The 19421-nt window shown below is 40.5% G+C and overlaps 1 protein-coding gene across 1 annotated transcript in view; it reads left to right on the top strand.

Annotated features, from left to right (window-relative positions):
- The first annotated feature begins 5776 nt into the window (after positions 1-5776).
- boc (BOC cell adhesion associated, oncogene regulated) overlaps positions 5777-19421 on the top strand; it is a 33986-nt gene continuing 20341 nt past the window's right edge. Inside the window, exon 1 of the mRNA XM_032551418.1 lies at positions 5777-6013. The gene's annotated coding sequence lies outside the window, so the exon portion shown is untranslated. The remainder of the gene's footprint in view (positions 6014-19421) is intronic.

Here is a 19421-nt window from a genome sequence, read left to right as displayed (position 1 = left end):
AGACTCTACATTTCCAGATACATAGTGATAATGTATCACGGATAAAAGAGGTTTTTCTTTCTGAGACGGAAACACCTGTAGCTTCAATGTTTAGCATATTGACAGCACTTGAACCATGACAGAAGATGGAGTGACATCTAACATCTAAAGCTTTTCTTATTTTTTTAGGTGGTTATCATCTTGCCTGAAAGCAATTACTTTAAAAAACAACTTCAACTTTGACTTCTCTGTTGAAAACCTTGGTCTTACAACACCCTCATGATTAAACAATAAAGAAATATCTTTCTGTTATCATTCCTCCTGTATTTACTGGCAGCTAACTCATGGCTTTGTGGCACGTTTCAGATGATGTTGGACAAAGCTTCATTCTAGCTGCCCCTATACTCTTTGTGGGATGACAGCAATCTTACTGAATCTCTCCACTGTCATGCACAAAATTATTTGCAAGTAGAGACACATCTAGAGCCCGCATCTGCACCCCTGTCATGTTTTAGAATGGCAAAAATCCCCAAAACAAGCCAACAGCAGCCCTGGTGCTACAAATACAGTTGAACTTGAAAGGTTGACAGAACATTCTGTTCTCTCATAAGACACTTGCTCTGCATCACAACAGTATTTACAGCCCTTGCAAAGTCAACATTTTGTTATGTCACAACCACAAACTACATTCTATTTCCATTGACAGAAATATGAAAATTGATATGTATTTACATGTGCCTGCTTTATTTTTATACCCCGACCGGTGTGTAATTTAAACTCAGTTGGAAAACACTGGTGAACAAACAGACCAAAAACAACTTTTTTTGTTGAGATACTAAGCATTATAAAAGGTGGAAAACTAATGCTATGCATCACACTGAATCACTATAGAGAACCATAGTGGTGGCATCATCATGCTGTGGGAAGTTTGGATTTTCAGCAACAGGAACATGGAATTTTATCAGAGGTGAACGCCAGGTAATCCTAGAAGAAAATCCACTGCAAAAGACTTGAAACTGGGGCAGAGGCTCATGTTCCAGGGGGTTAGAATGGCCTAGTTAAAGTCCATACCAAAATCAATGTCCTGACAATCTGTGGCAGGACATGAAAGATGATGTTCACAGCAGAGGCACCCCACACTTTTATGATTTTTGTGCGCAAATAGATTATTTTTCTTCTACTTCACTATTATGCACCGATTTGTGTTGGTCTTTCATATAAAATCCTAATAAAACACATTGAAGTTATGTTATTGCAATGAGACAAAATGTCTAAAAGATCAAGGGATATCAATAATATTAGATAAAGCTCTACAACTGAATTCCTCCTGATGTCAGACTAGCAAATGTAAAACGGAAGACATCTTGGATATTGAAGCTTTAGGTGATGGCGCCGTTTCATTTGTTGAAAATGAGCTGGAACGACAGATACAATGCCAGAGTAAATTCAGCTTTAATTGTTGTGCAAGGTCCATAAATCTTGTAAAAAACCATGAATGTTTTTTTTTGTAGTTTTTTTTTGTAATCCTGATTTAATGCAACAACTCTGTGCTTTTTATGTAGAGTAATAATGCAACATAATGTTGCTTTATTTTTTCCATTCAGATAAATTTGTGATTAAGAAAATAACATGACTTTGTCCCATTGCTCTGGCATGTGGCATGAGACAGAAACACAGTTTGTGGAGAGTTGCTGACACCACCAACATGCCTTTAAGTTATATTTGTTTAAATCAGCAACAACTGAGATTTCAGAAGTTTTTATCAAGTTTGAAGCAGTGCATTCCATTCCGGAAAAGACAAATCCAAGCATGCCAGACCTGTGTGGTCATTTGGGAAGAATCAGATAAGTCTCACGGAGGCTCTGCAGTGACCACTGATGTGCTTGTGTATATTTAGCGATGTGCTTCCTCACTTCACAATCTTCAAGCTGTTGGTGTTTCCTGGCTTTGTTAGGAATGGGTTCCTCTGTGACTGAACCACACAGTCTGGCTTCAGGTTTAGAATAGAAGATCACTACTTCAACAGGTATTTGCATTTTCTTTAGTTTTAGTGACACTTCAACGGTGCTTCAAAAAGCTTTCATCAGTGACTAATATTTAGTATGAATAAGTTGAATTTCTGTAGACGAAAAGAAATGGACAATACAATCCACACATAGTAAATGAAACATAAAAAAAATACATAGTGAATTTGTAGATTATATTTATCATTTAACCATGAAAGATCTTTGGCAAGTAAATTTGTGTTGGGCTATCACATGAAATCTCCTTAAACTACAATAAAATTTGTGGTTGCGCCTTGAGAAAATGGGGGAAAATGTCATAAGGTAGAAATACTTTTCCAAGGCATTGCGCATATGGACATATTGGCTCCTTTGGTATGACATCAGTGTGTTTGTACTTTCTTATGCTCTCACTTTGAGTATCTTAAAAAAAAAACCCATCAAAATCATTAACTGCAGAGCCAGTATGCCTTAACTAGTGGTCTTGGGACTACAACTGTGCTGATTTTACACGTTCTGGAGCAGTGTGTTCTTGGGTGATGCATTCTGTTTTTGTCTCAGTGAGGAAGTTACACAGCTGCTGAGGTCAGCAGATACAGAGACCGAGGGACAGCGCAGCTCGTTGTCATGGGGCCCAGTTAAACAATGCGGTGACCACGGTTGAAGATGGGATGATGTTATGCAGTGGAGACCCTTCAGGAGAGCTCACTTCTACTATACACACACATAAACACACAATGATTAACAATGTACCTTCTTAATAGGGAGGCAGAGCGGATGAATTCCCACCTGACAGAAAACTAAACTCACCCGGTGCTCCTCACTCGGTCTAACTCAGGATCTTTGTTGGCAAGATGCACAAATCACACCACATGCTCACACTCAGCTGACACTCCTCTCACCCTCCATCACTTTCATAACAACATTTATAATCATCTACATGACAATCTGTGCAAGGCTCTATAATGCAGCTCTAGGGCAATAGAGGTTAGTGCTGAAGGGGAACGGTGCATGCTGGGATTGCGGCCTGCTGAGAGAGGGGCATTCTGGGAGGCGGTGTCCTGCGGGCAGGGCCTCAGGGGGATGCAGTATGGTTAATGGCCCTTTCATGGCCGACCCACAAAGCCTTTTGTCCTTGGGTTAATTCATCCTGCCCAGCATGGATAGATGGGGGGAGTAAAAGGGGGGTATGAGGTTTTTTTTTTTCTTTCTTTTCTTAAATCAGAATGGGGAGTCCCCATTTTTTTCATTCACTCTTCAGCTTGCTGCAAGGTGGCGCTAGTGTGAAGAAGCCAGACCTGTTCAACAGCAACACCAAAACACTGACAGAGCCTGTAAGGAGCTGGCACACTGCAGCACAACAGTTAAAGGTCACAATCAGTGAGGAAACAAGTTGACAATTAAATATTTAGAAGATACTTATCAGCTGAAGACAGCTGAAGAAACATAACATCACACACATACAATGCTGTTAAGACAAGTGGGATATTTGAACTCAAACAGTGGTTCTCAATTTGTACAGTTTGTTCTTGGGGTTATTTATGGTTGGACACCAGTGATGGCATAGTTACTTTGAAAAAGTAACTTTAATCAGATTACTGATTACTTGATTTGGAAAGCAACTAAGTTACATTAAAAGTATATTTTTTTTTAGTTACTTACATTGAGCTTTGCCAATACTTTATTGCAAGTTATTTTATAATGGTAACATCAACAATGTGTCTCCACTTACAAGGTTGAACTGAATGGGGAGATTGTTTAATGGTTACAACAGTGCAAAAAACCTTTAGTAATTTGTGCGTGTTTTTGTGTGTTCCACTTTTGTCTGGAAAACTCTAAATAGGATTTTTGACCCCCTCCTCCTCCCGCCCCAGCCTCCAGGTTCTGTGTTACGGCCCTGTGTTTGGTGTCACAGCGCAGCGCGCAGCGCTCTTCCTGCGGCTCCACAGCTCAGATGGCTGCACAGATTTGTGACACTTATCTTAATATTAATAATTATAGTGGCGTTTAGTCGCACAAGTTTACGGGCACGTTCACTCGTGGTTGTTTTCATGTTTATCGCGCTGTTCGCATTAGTCTCGATGTTTGCAGTTTTCTGGAGCGCAACGCGAAGCTCGACGTCATTCACAGCAAATATATTAACATTAACAAAGACACAGCAGGACGGATCATCCGGAAAATGATGGATTAAAATTAACTGGATGTCAGACAAATTCTGGGGTTTATGTCTGCTTATTTCCAAGCCCAAAAAGCGCAGCCCGCGACTAATTAATTTTGCAAGCGACTTTAGAAAGAAAAAAACAAGCCCAGAGCCGCAATAAACGGAATTGGCGACCGAAAGTCAAAATAGTTCCTTTTCAGCAACAAAATGCGCATCTCCCGCCATTGTTTCTGTCGCTGCTGACACTGTCGCATAGAAACTGAGAAAATGAAAATGTCACAATTACTGATAAATAGTTTTCAACTAACTATTACATTTCATATGCACAGCAGCCATATTGGAGGGTGGATTTCATGGATCCATGGCAACCCTCCCAGGGTTCAGTCAAATCTGACTTACAATTCCAACCAAGATGCACCATAATTATTTGGGATAACACCTTCAGAGAAACTCAAATGATCCAATGTATCACCTTAAAGTTATACATTAGTCACTATATTTTAGGTTGCAAACCTACAAACCTATTCTATGGCAGTGAAATAATCCAGGACTGGATCAGTCCATGTTTGAACCTGGGTACAAACATGGGTTAGCAAAACAACCTGAATAGGGTTGTTTTTATGAATGGCAGTTGTTTAGCACTGTTACCTTTCAGCAAGAGTGGATGGGAATCCAATCCAGTCACTCTATCAGAAGGTTCCAACTTATTATTGACACCACATGCATAGAGGCTGTAGATAACTTCTTCACTGACAGGTAAGGGACTTTTTTTGTTTGCGGCCCTTTCTGCCCACGAGGCCCATTTCAAAAATCTTTGCCAGGATGTACCTAGTCTTAGCTCGTCTGTGGACCACCTGCAGTAGGTACTATCCCCCCAGTCACCTAGTAAGAATTGTCTAGGTATACAACTGGATGGGTTGTTTTTAACCAAGCAGTTTTTAGAACACAAACGGTGAAGGTTTGTGTTCAACACTCATCTGATCAAGGGCAACAAGTGGTTGGTCATGGTGGGAGTTCCTGCATTCTTCCCTCCAACACCGCCCACAATCAAACCCTGTGATCCAGGAATACCCAGTTATTAATGAACTGGACCCCTCATTTAAAGTGTGCTGACTGGAGTGTGGAAGAGATCTCCAGTGAGAGCACAGAGGGAGGGAGGTGGTGGGGGGGTGAGTTCAGGCTGATCACTGTGCTTTGAGTGGTCCGCACCACAACAACCCAACACCAGGACAGCACAGTACACAGCTGCGCCTGAGGGCCTGCAGGCCTCAATAGAAGGGGGTCAATACAACTTCGGAGGGGATCATGGAATACCAAATCAGGGGGGAATAGAGGGAGGGAAGGGGGATGGGGGTGCTGTTTTTCCACCCAAACTTACTTAAACTCAAATACGTTTTTTCTTTTAGTTTTATATTTCTTTAATTATACACAAGACTCTCTATGTTCCAGTTCCAGGCAGACTGTCTCTTGAAAGCCCTAATGTATAGTGAAATTGGTGGAAAATCGACAGTGCAGTACCCAGCTCAGGGATTTTTTTTTCCTTTTTTTGGGAGCCAGTCCCCATTGTTCAGATCCCTCCTCCTTGCTTGGGAAGTGGGAGGACCCGAAAAGGCGTTCCAAAAGGGAGGAATTGTTTGAGAGCTCAGTCATCCAAAAACGGCCTTTCAATGTGAGAACTTGGGGAGCCGAAGGAAGAAAATGTCGGTGGCATCGCAGTAAATTACTAAAGCAGCTAAGCTTTAGAAAGGGAAGAAGAAGAAAAGTGAAAAGTGTCTGGTTTTTTTTTATTATTATTTTTGAGAGAGAACTACAACTCAGAAGAGAAGCCAGGAGAAGGATCGTGAGAACAGCAAAGTTACAGCCAGATTTGGTGAGTTTATGGCTTCATGCGGTCCGTGCTGTTGTGGCGCTACGTTGCCTGGGAACATCTATTACTAATCTATCAATAAACTCATCTACTTTGGTACGTGCTTCCAGTTGTTATCGTGATTTAATGAACGATCTGCTTCTTTATTCACCGAGAAACCTTTACAACCTTCTAGATCATGAAGTGTGTGCTGTGATAGCCGCATTTTGTTTTGTTTTGCTCTTTTAGAAAATCACGTAAACCTTTCCAAAACTGTCTTCGTTGACGCTGTCGGTGTTTGGATCTTCGTGTACGACGTGCTCGTCAGTGTCAGATTTGCTTATTATAAGTGGAATTAACTTTGTTGTCGGGCTTAGCTTGTTGTTGATTGGACGATAAGCCTGCGCTTGTGTTATCCAAACTTTTCCTCTAAACTCCTGCGATGTATTACAACACAATACGTGTTAAAGCAGAGCTAAGATCGCAGAGTGATACGCCGCAGACTCTAGGAGTTTTGTTTTTAACGCGCATTAGTGTCTTTTTAGTTGGGAAATGTGTGCAGGGTTTGCAGGCCGCAGCCTATAGTCGTTCCCATAGGGTAAGGCAAAACAAGACCCGGGGAGCAGAGCCGCATTTATCCCCATGATATCCAAAGGGAGCAGACTGAAGGGGTGCGGAGTGTGATGGAGCTCGTTTGTTGACGTCTTTCTGTCGTAGAAAACACAGAAAATGAATGACGGAGTTGCAAGAAGTCAGAAAAAGATAACATTTTATACACGGTAGCTGTTTTCAATGTCTGGATAAGCATGGAAAGGGAAAACTATTTGTATTTCCATACTTTTCCCTCTCTATAAATTAACCTGCCTATTTATTTGTCCATTTATTTGCCTGTTAGTCACCCATCTATACATCTTTGCATCCTTATAGTTATCTTATCGACTAGTTTTTCCAGGTACCATATTTAAATCTTAGCCATCATAGAAGTTTCTCCCGTAATTCCAAAGTGAACTATAGTATTTATACTTAAAAATGCTCTTTTGATAGTACTAAGAGTAGAGTGACACATTTGAGTTCGGAAAAGAGTGGAGTTTTGACATAAGAAAGCTGTAGCACTTAGAAATCTTGCGTATCTTTTAAAAGCAGTTTTTATACTGTTCATTTTGGTGAAATTGCATGCCTAAAATTAGGTTTATTCTCATCAGTTTGGTCTCTTGTCGGTGTAGCTGCCCATATAACAAAACAAGCCCAACTGAGTATATTCTCCTCACTCTAAAGTCCTGCTGTCAGAATGACCCTATTAAAAGCTTCTAGTAAACAGGCAGCTGCTGGAGCTGCCTTACGGGAATCTAGGTGCTGTCAGGAGAGTCTGTCCTGATATCATCCTCTCATTCAGGTCTGATTTAATGAGAAAAATGCTTGCCAGTCCTCCAGACTGCTAATGAGTGTTGGCCAGGAAGAGCAGGGGGTAGAGAAGGCCTGCTGGAACAGCCACAGGGGCTCAAGTTTCCAACCCCAGGTGTCGTTTTGTGATTTGGATTACATTTAGCCTCCGCCGCCTCTTTACATGGAGGGGGACCTCTGTAATTCAGTGACGGACATGGCATCGGACAAGAGGGCCCGATTGTTCCCGCTGAATCAGTGTCACTTGGATTAAAAGTCGAAACGAATGGCCTGGCCTCCCCCAATTAGGCGCTGGGCCTATAAGCGAATTAATTGGTTTCAGTAGAAAGAAGGGGGCCTTGTTGTTCGCTCGTTGGGTTCTTGTTGTTTTTGCTGATCATCTCTGACAGGCGGGCGGATCAAAGTTGGAACTAAATGATTCCAGTCTGATTATCTGCCTGTTTTCTCACACTACTTTGGCCTTTTTGATTAAGTAGGAGTGCCATAAGCTCCTAATCAACTCCAGTGCCATTACACTTCCCAAGCCACTGTAAAAGTAGATTTATTAGGATGATTTAAAGAGTTTTTCTTGGCTGCTAAGGCAACTTTTGACTCATGTTAACCTAATCAGCAAAAGTAGGTCTTTTTTTCCCCCTAGTGGTTCCAACCATTTCAAGCAATGCTGACAAATATTTTAATAAATGTATCCCCAGTCCTAGGATTACTTGCTTTTGCTCAACCTTTTCTGACCTATAATCATGATATCAAGCTTAGACAATCTGGTTTTCTTACTCAAGCAATGGCTGATGGCAATCAGGAAAAAGAAAGTTGTAGTTTGACATTGTAGTGAGGTTTTATCCCAGAAGTTCCTATTATCCAGACTAGACTGAACAATAGGAATCTAACTCTTGAATGTAGAGTTGAATGTAGTTCTGAAAATTAGCTTGCAGGAGATTGTCATAGGTGTGTCGACCTGATGTAACAATATTACAGTATCTCAGATTTTACTTGGACTCAAAACAACATTTATAAAATTATCTACCTAGGGCAAATAGTCAGGACTACTTTAGATGTCAGCAAGTTTTTTAACCCCAAGAGCCTTTTAAGGAATTTCTACAAAGAAATACAATTAAAATAGAGCCACAAAATCTATTTGACCCTTAGACAAAAAGACATCTTGTTAAGTTTCTAAAGATATATTGCATAAAATTACATTTTCTTATAAAAATGACTAATTTGAAATGATTTTTTCACACAACAGCTATAACTTCTTTTTAACTAAACTGCGTGTGGCAACCACGAAACGTTGGTGCTTTTGGTGGCGAGTTGCATAGCCATACAATACCAGTGGCTGTATTGTACATTCACAGGTGGTGGCACTCCTTTAGGTTTCACACCTTGGACTGTCTTTGTGTTTCACTGCATCCAATCTTTAGCTAAATATATTTCCTGCAATTGGCAGAGAAGAATAAGAAGTCTTCTTTCAGTCACCTGACCGGCAGTGCTCAGCCATAGACCAGGGTATGACAAGTGTGATGTCATTCTGCTCCGAATGCAAAAACCTGAGCATTTTTGATACTGCAGCTGCGTGAAATATTGGTTTACCTTGATACCAGTGACTGTAACTTGAGCAGTGTTTTCACACGTATCACAGATCTTTGAGTCACTAAAGAAACAAGTGGATTTAGCTTGTCTGGTGTGCTTCCACATCTGGATGCAAATCAAAGTCTATAAAGTGTGTGTTTTAAGATTATTTTTCAGATAAGAAACAGCCGGCGGGACCAGAAGGTTTTCTGTTGGCGCCTGCATTTCACGTTTGGCACGCAGCAGTTCGGACTCTGGCGCTGGGAAGCGGCATTGTTATTACTAGAGGGTGTGACATTGGCATTAATTGACAAAAGAGGAAGAAAAAAAAAATCCTTCTCGAGGGTGTACTTTCATCTTTCTGACAGCAAGTATGCTTATGTTGTCATAGCACCCTGCAGGCAGAATCTGTGGGCCTTTTGCAGCACATGTGCGCACGTGTTAGTCGTCCAATCAAAACCATTTCTCTGCAATGGAATCCATCACTTGTTGTTTTGATCCACAGCCGCTCTCACCTTTGCGGTTGTTTTGAGATTAAAGCGTTAAAGGAAGACTATTTTTGAGGGAGAAGAGAAAATGATTTAGCAGCAGTTTGTTCCTTCATTTTGAGTTGATGCAGCTTTTACAAAGGCAGCCGTTACTAAATATGGCTGCTTCATCCTCTGCTGATCATAATGTTGGCTCGTTGACATACGGTGCATTAGTCCTTGTGGCGATGACAGATTGGAGGGTTGGGTCCCCAAGAGAGAGTTCCTGTGTCCAGTCGGACATTGGATAACCTAAGAAGGACACCTGGGCTGGCAGGTGGCCGGGAGTCCGCTCCCCCCTTCCCCTGGGGCTGCATACCTCTCTTCTCTTGATCCTTACTGCCAGCCAGGGCCACAGAGGGGGTCATGGAGGAATGTGATGTGAAAATGGAGGGGATAGTGAAGGAGAAAGTTTGAGAGGACTGTAGTTAAAACGATTAAGATAGTGGGAGAATGAAAAGTATGTCAGGAAAGGAGCTGAAGAATCAGTTATTTGCAGATTGTTTAACCTTGAGATGTCTAAAAGGTTTCCCGCATTTTCTAACATATTGTAGCACAGATGGAAAATTATTCTTCTGAGCAACCTTGTTGTGAAAGATTTAAGTTCCTGCTTCCTGATTAAATCTCGCCTCTGTTAAAAAGTAGCTGCATTAATGAACATGTGGCAATTGTTTCCTTTCTAAAGCCTTATTAAGCTGTTTGTGCATCCTCTGGCTTCTTTTTTAAATACCATACTGATACTGAAAATAGCTAGTTGAGACTTCTCTCTTCAGTAAAATCTTCCACACTCAAGAAGTTTAATAAAGCATGTTATGTGTAATGTGTAGTGAATGGTATTCATCAAAATGGACCTACCAGTCACAAGTAAACTTGTCATATTCTGGTCCCCATCTGATTCTTCTGAGCATTTTGACTCAGAAGAATCAGCATTTTTTTTATATATGTTACATAACTTTTACATAACTCTTTCATAACTATTCACAAGTCTAGCCTTAAAGGAAGGGAAATACTAACTCTACGGTTAAAGCACAATCTGTAAAGGGAAAAGCACACAAATTGTTCTAATTGTTAATATAAGATGATAAAAGCCATCAAGTCTGTAATGACGGCTCAAGTCATGGTTTATGATGACCTCATACAGGAATAGGAACTTTTTTCTAAAATGTTGGATTGGACCTGTTTACTGTATCTGATAGGTAGGTAGGGGTAAAAGTCCACCAAATTTGCAGGGAATACACAGAGAAATTTATGTCTGTGGTTAGTAATGTCAACCATACTGATCTTGCTAATATGAGACGCTTGAAGCTGTTTAAAAAGGAATCAATAACAATGTTGCCTTTGTTACAAAATTATTGAAAACTCCTGTTTAACAGCAGGGCTGTGTAACATTGACTGCTGTCTCACAGAAACACTGTGTGACATCAACTGAATATAAATACTTTTTGTTTGAATACAATGACCTAATTAATAATTTTGTATATTTGCAAAAAAATTATGAATGATACAACAATCAGACTTATGATTGTATAGTAGTCCGTTCCTCTCAAACATTCGATTGGTCAGTGTTTTCACTTACTAGTGGACGTTTTGTATCTTGTGATATGATGCACTTGTATGTAGCAAAATAAAAAAGAAGATTGCGGAAGCAATAATCTGTTTTGAAAAGAGTCAAATGAGATATGCTCCAGTTCCTTTTATTGGGGTTTAATTTATAAAAGCCTCTGTCTTCTAACCTGCAAGCTCTTACTTTATTTGTAGATTTCCAGTGAAGCAGAGAGACAGACAGCTCTGCTGCCTTGGGCTGGTTTTTAGGAAAGTTAGTGTTTCATTTTCTTTTGAGCTGTTGTTTGGATAGTTTTCAGTTTGTGAATAAAATATGAAAAAAGAGGTTTGTAGGTATGCTTAGCATGTCGAGAAAAACCAGAATCAGCTCAACTCACATGACAATTCAGATCTTTACAAAATCATGCTTCGAAATTGGCTATAAAATCTCTGATTGGTGCATCTCTAAATCACACTTGAATTAACATGTTAATGGTGATTATTCTGAACCTTTAGAGCCAGTTGACTTCATTAGTTCCACTGCCTAAAGCAAAACTTATAGCGCTCTTGATTGGATAATGAAGTTATTCCAGCCTTCCTCTGGGTTCACTCTACAGACAAACAGGCAAACACGCAGTTTTCGAGTGCTGTGTTTGCATCGTTAGATCATTGATCAACTCCAGACTCCACTAAGAAAGCTCTCTGTGTGTGTAGACAAATAATTCAGTGTGTGCAAAGCAGATATTTGGACAAAGATTAGGGGGGCGTTATTACGAGCCAAAAGCAACCCAGACGCTCTAATAGATCATTTGCACACAGGCTTGAGGTTTGCACTCACACTTTAAGCCTCACAGTTGCGTGTATTTGGGAAATTTTCATTTAGGAGGTTTGCCTGTCTGACAGCAAGCTGTCCTCCAGGAATATTAACTGCACATTGTTTTCCTTTCTCCAGCAACAATAAAAAGCATCAAAAATACATCTAAGGGGAATTTTGTTCGTGTTCCAGGTCTTTAACCAGTAATCAGATTTATTGTGTTGCAAGAAAAGTCATCATTGAAGAATGTCAGACTGGCAGGAGAAGACATGATTCAACAGAATAAATCACTGGGCACCAGATCACTTACTTATTGGGCCCCTGAGGTTATCAGAGCTGGAATTTTCCATCGACAGAATGGCTCCGTCTGCTTGTAAAAAACTGTGTGTCGGTTAACGTTTTAGTTTCTGATATTTCTAGAGGAGGATTGTGGACATCTGCGGGCGGCTCTGAGTGATGGGACAAGTGGTAGCTCTCCAGCGTGTCACAAACCCAGCTCCTGAAACTTAAAGCTTTTTTTTTGTCTTCCAGCTGTTTGTCCTCTCCACTAAACCGTTTCAGATCCACCGGCTCTCTCTTCAAAACCTACAGCCAAACTCAGCTGCACCATGTCAGACATGGCTGACGCCTCATGGCCTTTTCTTCAATTTCCTGCTTCTACTCCCTTTCTCTGTATCTGTTGTTGCTATAACTTTCTCCTTTGGCTGTTCCATACAGCTGCACAGCCTGTCTTTGCCTTATCTCTCCCTCCTGATGTCTCCCCATATCTGTTTTTCATATAATTTTTCATCTGCTCTGCTTTTCTCGTCTTTCCTTCGTCTCCCACTGAGAGTTTTAGGGTCAGGCAAACTCTCGCTCTCCCTCCTTCCCCCCTTGTCTTCTCTGGGTTCCTGCTGAATAATGGGGAGAAATTGCTCTTGATTTATAATTGGTTCCATTCACTCTGATGCATGAGCTGCCAAAAGAGTTTGGGGGCCCCTTTAACCCATCCAATACCCACTCTCCCTCCCTCTCGATGTTGCAGGAACACACAGGGAGCAGGCTGCGTGTACAGTATAGGCAGCTATAAAAGCCCACATTGGCCTGCAGTATTTTATCTCTCTGGCTTGTGAATAAGTGGTAGTCTGTGTTTTTGCCTGTTGACATTTGGTGTTGGAAAAACCTGATCAGGTCTGCATGTTTATGTGCCTCTGTGAATATACTTTTACCATGTAATGGTGTGATCACTTGTTCATTTGTCACAGAATGGTTGTGGTTAAATGAAATATGTGAGTGTTAGTAGTGTAGTGAATATCCAGCTCATAAGTTGAGATGCTCAACTTTTGGGTTCATGGGAGCATGACGGTACTAGTCTTTAACAATACAGACTTTTTAGCTTTACAAATAAGATATTTCAATAACTGAATCTTTAAGAAGTCCAGGTTTGTTGTCTTAAATGTGCACTAAAATCTTCTACAGAAAGGTTTGGTTACACTTTGCATTGTAGTCCCACATATATACAGTTATCCGCACATGCATAAAAGCAACAGAAAATCAATTATTATCAATAAACACATCTCATAAATTGTTAGCTGAAGGAAGAGTCTTTAAGATTGGAGTCCAGTTGGCTTAATCTGGCCTTGGAAAAGTGTTATAGAAAGAGATTCTAGATACTCAGAAAAGTGTCTGTAGAGCTTTTATGGAGTCTTTGCTTTTGTATTGTGGACATAATGTCTACTATTCACAAATGAAGAGGAGGAGGAGTGGAAGACCTTTACTCTCTCTGGATCGGTCCCAATGGCTGCTTTACTGTATCAGGTATTGCCATCAAGATTGGGAGAATCCAGAAAATTAAAAATCCAGGTTCAGGCAGAAAGTAGGCTTGGCATATCAGTCAAATATTCTAGACCATGTACCTGTTAAATTACTTTTGAAAAAAAAAAAGAGTTTCAAACATATGATATACGTACAACAGGATGTCATGCCTCAAGCAAACATCTTCATATCTTCATAAAGGTCACATGGTGACAGTCATGACATATTTTTTTTCCCCAAAACAGAAATATTTTAGTCTTTTTATATGTAATTTCTTGCTCCCCTTGCAATTGTATGATTGTGATTACGCAACAAATTACAAAAAAATCCTTCATATTTTGCTCCCAGATGGTGAAAAACTGTCATCTTCTTTGTTGTTTTCTTCTCTTTCAAACAATCCTTCTTCCTTCTCTTCTTCTTCACCTCCCATCAGGTCTGGGTGGCCGTGATGATCCCGTCCTGTTCCCATGGCCCCACTGGGCATATTGGCATCACTATCCCAAGCCTAGGAATGTGGGTGGATGTGCTCACCATGGCATCATAATTAGCTCTGCTCGGCTAATTCGGCCTCGTTATCTAAATTATGCAAATGGCGCTGTGCCTAATTGATTAGAACGCCGCCTTCCTCCACAACGCAGTAACGTCCAGATCCCATCCCTTAATCCTCCAGACGCTCTGTAGCTCGTTAGTGCCGGATTGGTTGCAGGGGTGGGTGTAAAGGAGCGCTTGGACGGGCAAACAGCTTGTTAATACTTTGTAAAGCATAGGGATAAATATGTGTGTGGGTCTTTAAGAGAGCTTATTTTGAAGGGAGGGGGTGCATTCTCAGCCTCATTAGGGATGCTTTTGATGTGTAATTTTACGGCATGAGAACAGGGGTGTTTCGAGTGGGTGTAGGGTTGGATTTGGACTGACCCCCTATCCACCTGTTGAGCAGTATTTTCTTGCCAAATTAGACTCCATAATGTTCCCTTCTGGCTGTGGAGCGCTCCGGGGGAATGGGACGATAACTGGGAATCAATTTAGGATCTGTTCCCTGTTTTATATTCCACTCATTTTCTTGTGTGGAATATAAAACAAGAGTAGGGAGAGTCCACTCCAGCTTGGGTTATCCAGAGACAATAGCATTTTCACTCTGAAGCAAAATGGCTGATTTGTGAAAGAATTATGTGAAATTACTTTTTGCTTTTTCTCAGTAAAGACGTCTTTTTAGTAGGTTTGTAGATCAATAATGCATGTACACTGATGTGATAATATACTAATGCAATAAACTTAGTATACGTCTACGATGAAGTAAACTTATACCAACTTTTGGCAAGATAACAACTAGCTCATCAATGGCCACATTTTGGGTCAGCAGTGATGCACCGATTAGGATCATTCTCATTCATACAGATTTGTAATTTATTATCAGCGAGGTACTTTGACAGAGGTGGAAGTTATAAACCAGCATAAATTGAAGGAGTTATGAAGTTAACCTTTAAAACAACATCTGATTTTTATTAAGAGTGACTCACTAATCTGAGCTGATTAAAGGAAAATTGGCAGATTATGATCACTTTCTTTTTGAGCAATGTGTCTCCAGAGGTGACAGAAGTGAGAAAACTCTTTTAAAAAAACCTGAGCTTTGTCTACATGGGTTGTGACTAACAAATTAATGAAATAATCTACTAATTTGAATAATACTCTGCTTACCAAATGTTAACTCTGTCCTAACTAACACATTTTCCAGGAATAGTTAGGAATGACTCGTCCTGCTGACATATTCAACCCATACATGCATTGCTTTAAACTTCTTCACTACCTTCAGAGGCAAAATCCACCTAACTGCATACTGGGTTAGGCTATAAAAGGGTAAAATTAATGCTAAACGGGTTTTAATACTATTATCTAATGCTAAGGCTGCCAAATAGTGGGTTGAAAGGAACAAGTATGTGGATTAAAGTGTTTATTTTTTCTTATTTTCTTTTAATTCTGTCTAAATGGTGGCATGAAAGAATAACAAAATCACAAAATCCCTACTGAATACACACTCTACAGAAATAGTCAATCTGTAGTAATGTATCTATGGTTAAAATTTTAATGTTAAGCATAGCTTGGCTTAGGTTAATTGAACAAGCTCATCCTCGTGCTAACAGAAGTTAGCTATACGACCCACTGACATTTCTATCATTATTCAGCTTCATTTTATCATCCTGCCAATTCTTAAAATGACAATCTTAAAAAAAATTACGTGGCCCATTTTTTTAAGGCTTTGACCAACATCTGTGTATTTTTTGTTAAAACATTTATACTCACAAAGACAAAAGTTATGAGCTTGACAATGCTTTACGCTGACCAACTAAACAGGAATCATGTTTGGCTTTTCATGCAATCAGTATATGTCACTTACAGTGCCCTCAACTATTATTGGTACCTCTAGCAAAGCCCTAAATTAATTGATCTGTTATTACAGTAGCATAACTTTGAAAATAACAAAATTCAGAAAAATGTTAACTTTAATTGCCCATCTTGATTTTGGAAACAGGAAAAGTTATGCAAATCATATTTTCCCATTTTTGTAAAAAGAGCAATGTTCAGAACAGGTGGAACTGTGAGAATTAAGGCTGGCTCACTGTGTGTGTGTGTCTCACCACTACACACAGTGAGTAGAAAGCTGAGAGCCTCACCAAAAATCCTTGTCTAAAAGTATAAAGAGGGTAAAAAGGTAATTTGAAGGGATTATCTTGGAGTGTAGTACTTTTACCCCAGGATTGTTCCAGAACCAGTACTACTGCATTACTAAAGGCCAAGTTTGTGACTAGTAGCACAGTTGTTCATAATACCAGCTATGACAAATGATCTATGAAACTTTTGATTGGACTAAAGAACACACTAAGATCAGTCCATAGTGAAGTTTGCTCACAGCAGCAATATTTATTGTACTATAATTAGATGTTTGCTATGACAGAATTGCAAAATGAAATGTTTGTGCCACAGATTTGTTGAGAATGTGCTGATTGATGGAATACTTATGGGTGGTTAAATTCAAAAAAGGGCTTCTTGTTGTTTGTGTTGTTTGTCCATCTCCTGTTAATGAGGTTGATGGTAAATCGGGCAGGGTGCTGGTTTGTTAAGCTACCTCAGCACTCGTCTCATCGCGCGCCGCTCGGCACAAATCCCAGGCGGCGACCGAGAGGCCAGCGACCAGATTGACAGAGTAAGGGGAAAATATGTTGGGACACTCTCACAAACACTCCCTCTCATTGACGAGGCTCTGCTCTCTCCTCCCGCTTGCCTGCCAGTCGACGTCCTCTATATTAATTTAAGTTGCTGTTCGGCTTTCCCAGTCACCGCCCCCACTACCGCTGCTTTCATAAACCTCTTTTAACCGTTTCACATCAATCGATAAAGGCATTGACCACCCCCCTGTTCTTCCCTCCTGCCTCCACAGACTCTCCACTCTCTAACCTCTCTGCCACGTATCCCCCTCTTCCTCTCTCTTTGGTCACTGAGCAGGGCCCATCAGCTCTTCCCCGGGCCCTTCAGAGCAGCGTCTCCCTTTTCTCCAGGGGTCTGCGGGGTCTTTGTCCGTGCACCGGCTCACTGCTTTACAATGACTCTCCACTCTATTAAGGTGCGTTCTGCCTGTTAGCGTCGCCAGGGGCAACCGGCCTCCCGCATGGCAGCTATGCAGCTCGGCATTGTGGGCCTAGGGCTCAAGCGGGGGCAGTTGAACCCCCGGCACTCCTCATACTTGACACCGCATGTGTTTATCTAGAGGGGGGGCTTTGTGGTGTTTGGAGAACCTCCAGAGTGAAATGTTGGGAGGGGGGCATGGAGTGTAAAAAGACGTAAAACTGGAGGAAGGGGGGCAAATTTGGGGAGGTGATAAATATTCAACAGCTCAACTCCTCTGGAGTTACTACCCTGTGAGCACTTCACCTCCTCCCTCCCTCCTGTGTGCCTTCTCCATGCCAGAAAGCAGATGGAATGTGAGAGCTCAGGGAGGAGGCTCCAGTCTGGTTTTATCCAATTAGCAGGGTTGTCAAAATGAATTTATCCACGGAGGCAGGGGGACAATGGGACTGGTAGTGGCCCGAGAGGACAGGGTCCCTCGCTGTCTTTACTTAGCACGCTCACAATGAACTTCTGTCAAGTGACTCTCCTGCTCATCATCTTATAAGGCACTTGCATAGCTATGGTCATGATACATGCCTGTGCACTACAAATACTGTGTTGCATTGTCTCTTAGTTGTTCCAGTTTTGGGGTGTGTCTCTTGGAACTTGTACTCCAAGTATTTATATCTCATTAAGTAACACCACATGTTTAAATGTTGCTGTTTTGAGGGTTTTTTATCTTGTAAAATATTTATACCTTGCCCGGTATGTGATTATGTTTTAGTTCTTGAAGCATGAGGCATCAGCCTTCACAAGAAAAATTAAGCCTTAAGGAAAGACCAAAGTTTATTAAGTGAGTTTATAAGTTTTCTACCTTGCTTAGATAACTCTTGTAGTACCTGTTATTTAGTCTAAATGTAGATCAGTTGGTCTTGGAGATGTGGCCAAAAGCCTTTCCAAATATTTTAACACTAATGATGAGATAATTTTCTATGCAAATGCTATTTTATGACCAGGCTTTTGTCAGTATGAGATTCTCAAGGTATGACTGCCTTCAGTCAAAGTTCCGCTTCTCAAGGTACTAGCTCGCATAGCTAAAATATTTACATTTTGTATTAGTTATCAAGAGCTTGTGGCACAGAATATTATCCTTATCCTAATTAGAGTATAATAAGCTTATATCGGCAAATAATAAGTAGGGCAATCTGAGTACAGTCTGGCAACCTGAACAAACAGGTAGCTCCTTAGGTAAAGTTCATTGACAAGTGATCATTTGACATCTTTACATCTTGTGTGAATAGATCTCTATTACCTTAATAAGAGTGGTAGTTGGCACTTCTTTTCTTTTCCCTTTTTTTTTTTTACATTTTCACCTCATGTTTTTCAAGAGCAGAAACATTTCCAAACAACTGAACTAGATTTTTTTTTGTAATGGAAGGAGAGAGTGTTGTAGTTTTCTTTCATCCAGCTGAATGGCCAACAGGAGAAGTAGGGATGCAGTGTCACACTGGTTGTTTCTCTAACATCTTACATGAATGAATTTAAATCTTAGGAGAGGTCTAAAAACAGAAAATGTTGTAGAGGTTCAGAAACCACAGTTTCTTATAATCTTGATAGACCTCGTTATCGATAACCCAAAATAATCCATTGCTTGGTTGTTTAGAAACAGCTTGATCATTTAAGAGTACAGTACGCCACCCATAACCTTCCTGTGTAAAACCCAAAGTGGGAGTTTTTGCTTTTTAAACCTTTTCACTTTTATAAAAGTTATTCTGGCCAGAAACATTTAACACGTTCTGGTCTCAGTTCATGCTTGACAGGAAAGATCACTGGTAACTCACTGCCTCCTACTTCCACAATCATCCGCTTTTTCATAAATAACCACCAATAGAAATGGTGCCAATGGCATGATTGTGAAAGTTGATGCAGGCCTATATGATGGTTATGAAACAGTTGTTTCACCTAAAAACCGAACCACATTTAGCAGGCATTAATAACCTCACCAGAACTGGCTTCTCAAATAAAAGCATTTTATTGGCAAAAATCGGAGTATGCTAAATTCTCCTGGCTTAAATGGATACTTTTGTAATTAAAGGTGTTTATTTAACAAGAAACAGTCTACCACCAAAATAAACTAACTGCTCTTAATGAAGATCCACGACTTGTAAAGTTAGGAATGTGTGTTCTTTCC

Source organism: Xiphophorus hellerii, chromosome 21 (assembly GCF_003331165.1).
Source record: "Xiphophorus hellerii strain 12219 chromosome 21, Xiphophorus_hellerii-4.1, whole genome shotgun sequence".
NCBI lineage: Eukaryota > Metazoa > Chordata > Actinopteri > Cyprinodontiformes > Poeciliidae > Xiphophorus > Xiphophorus hellerii.
This window is presented reverse-complemented; position numbering and strand designations above follow the sequence as displayed.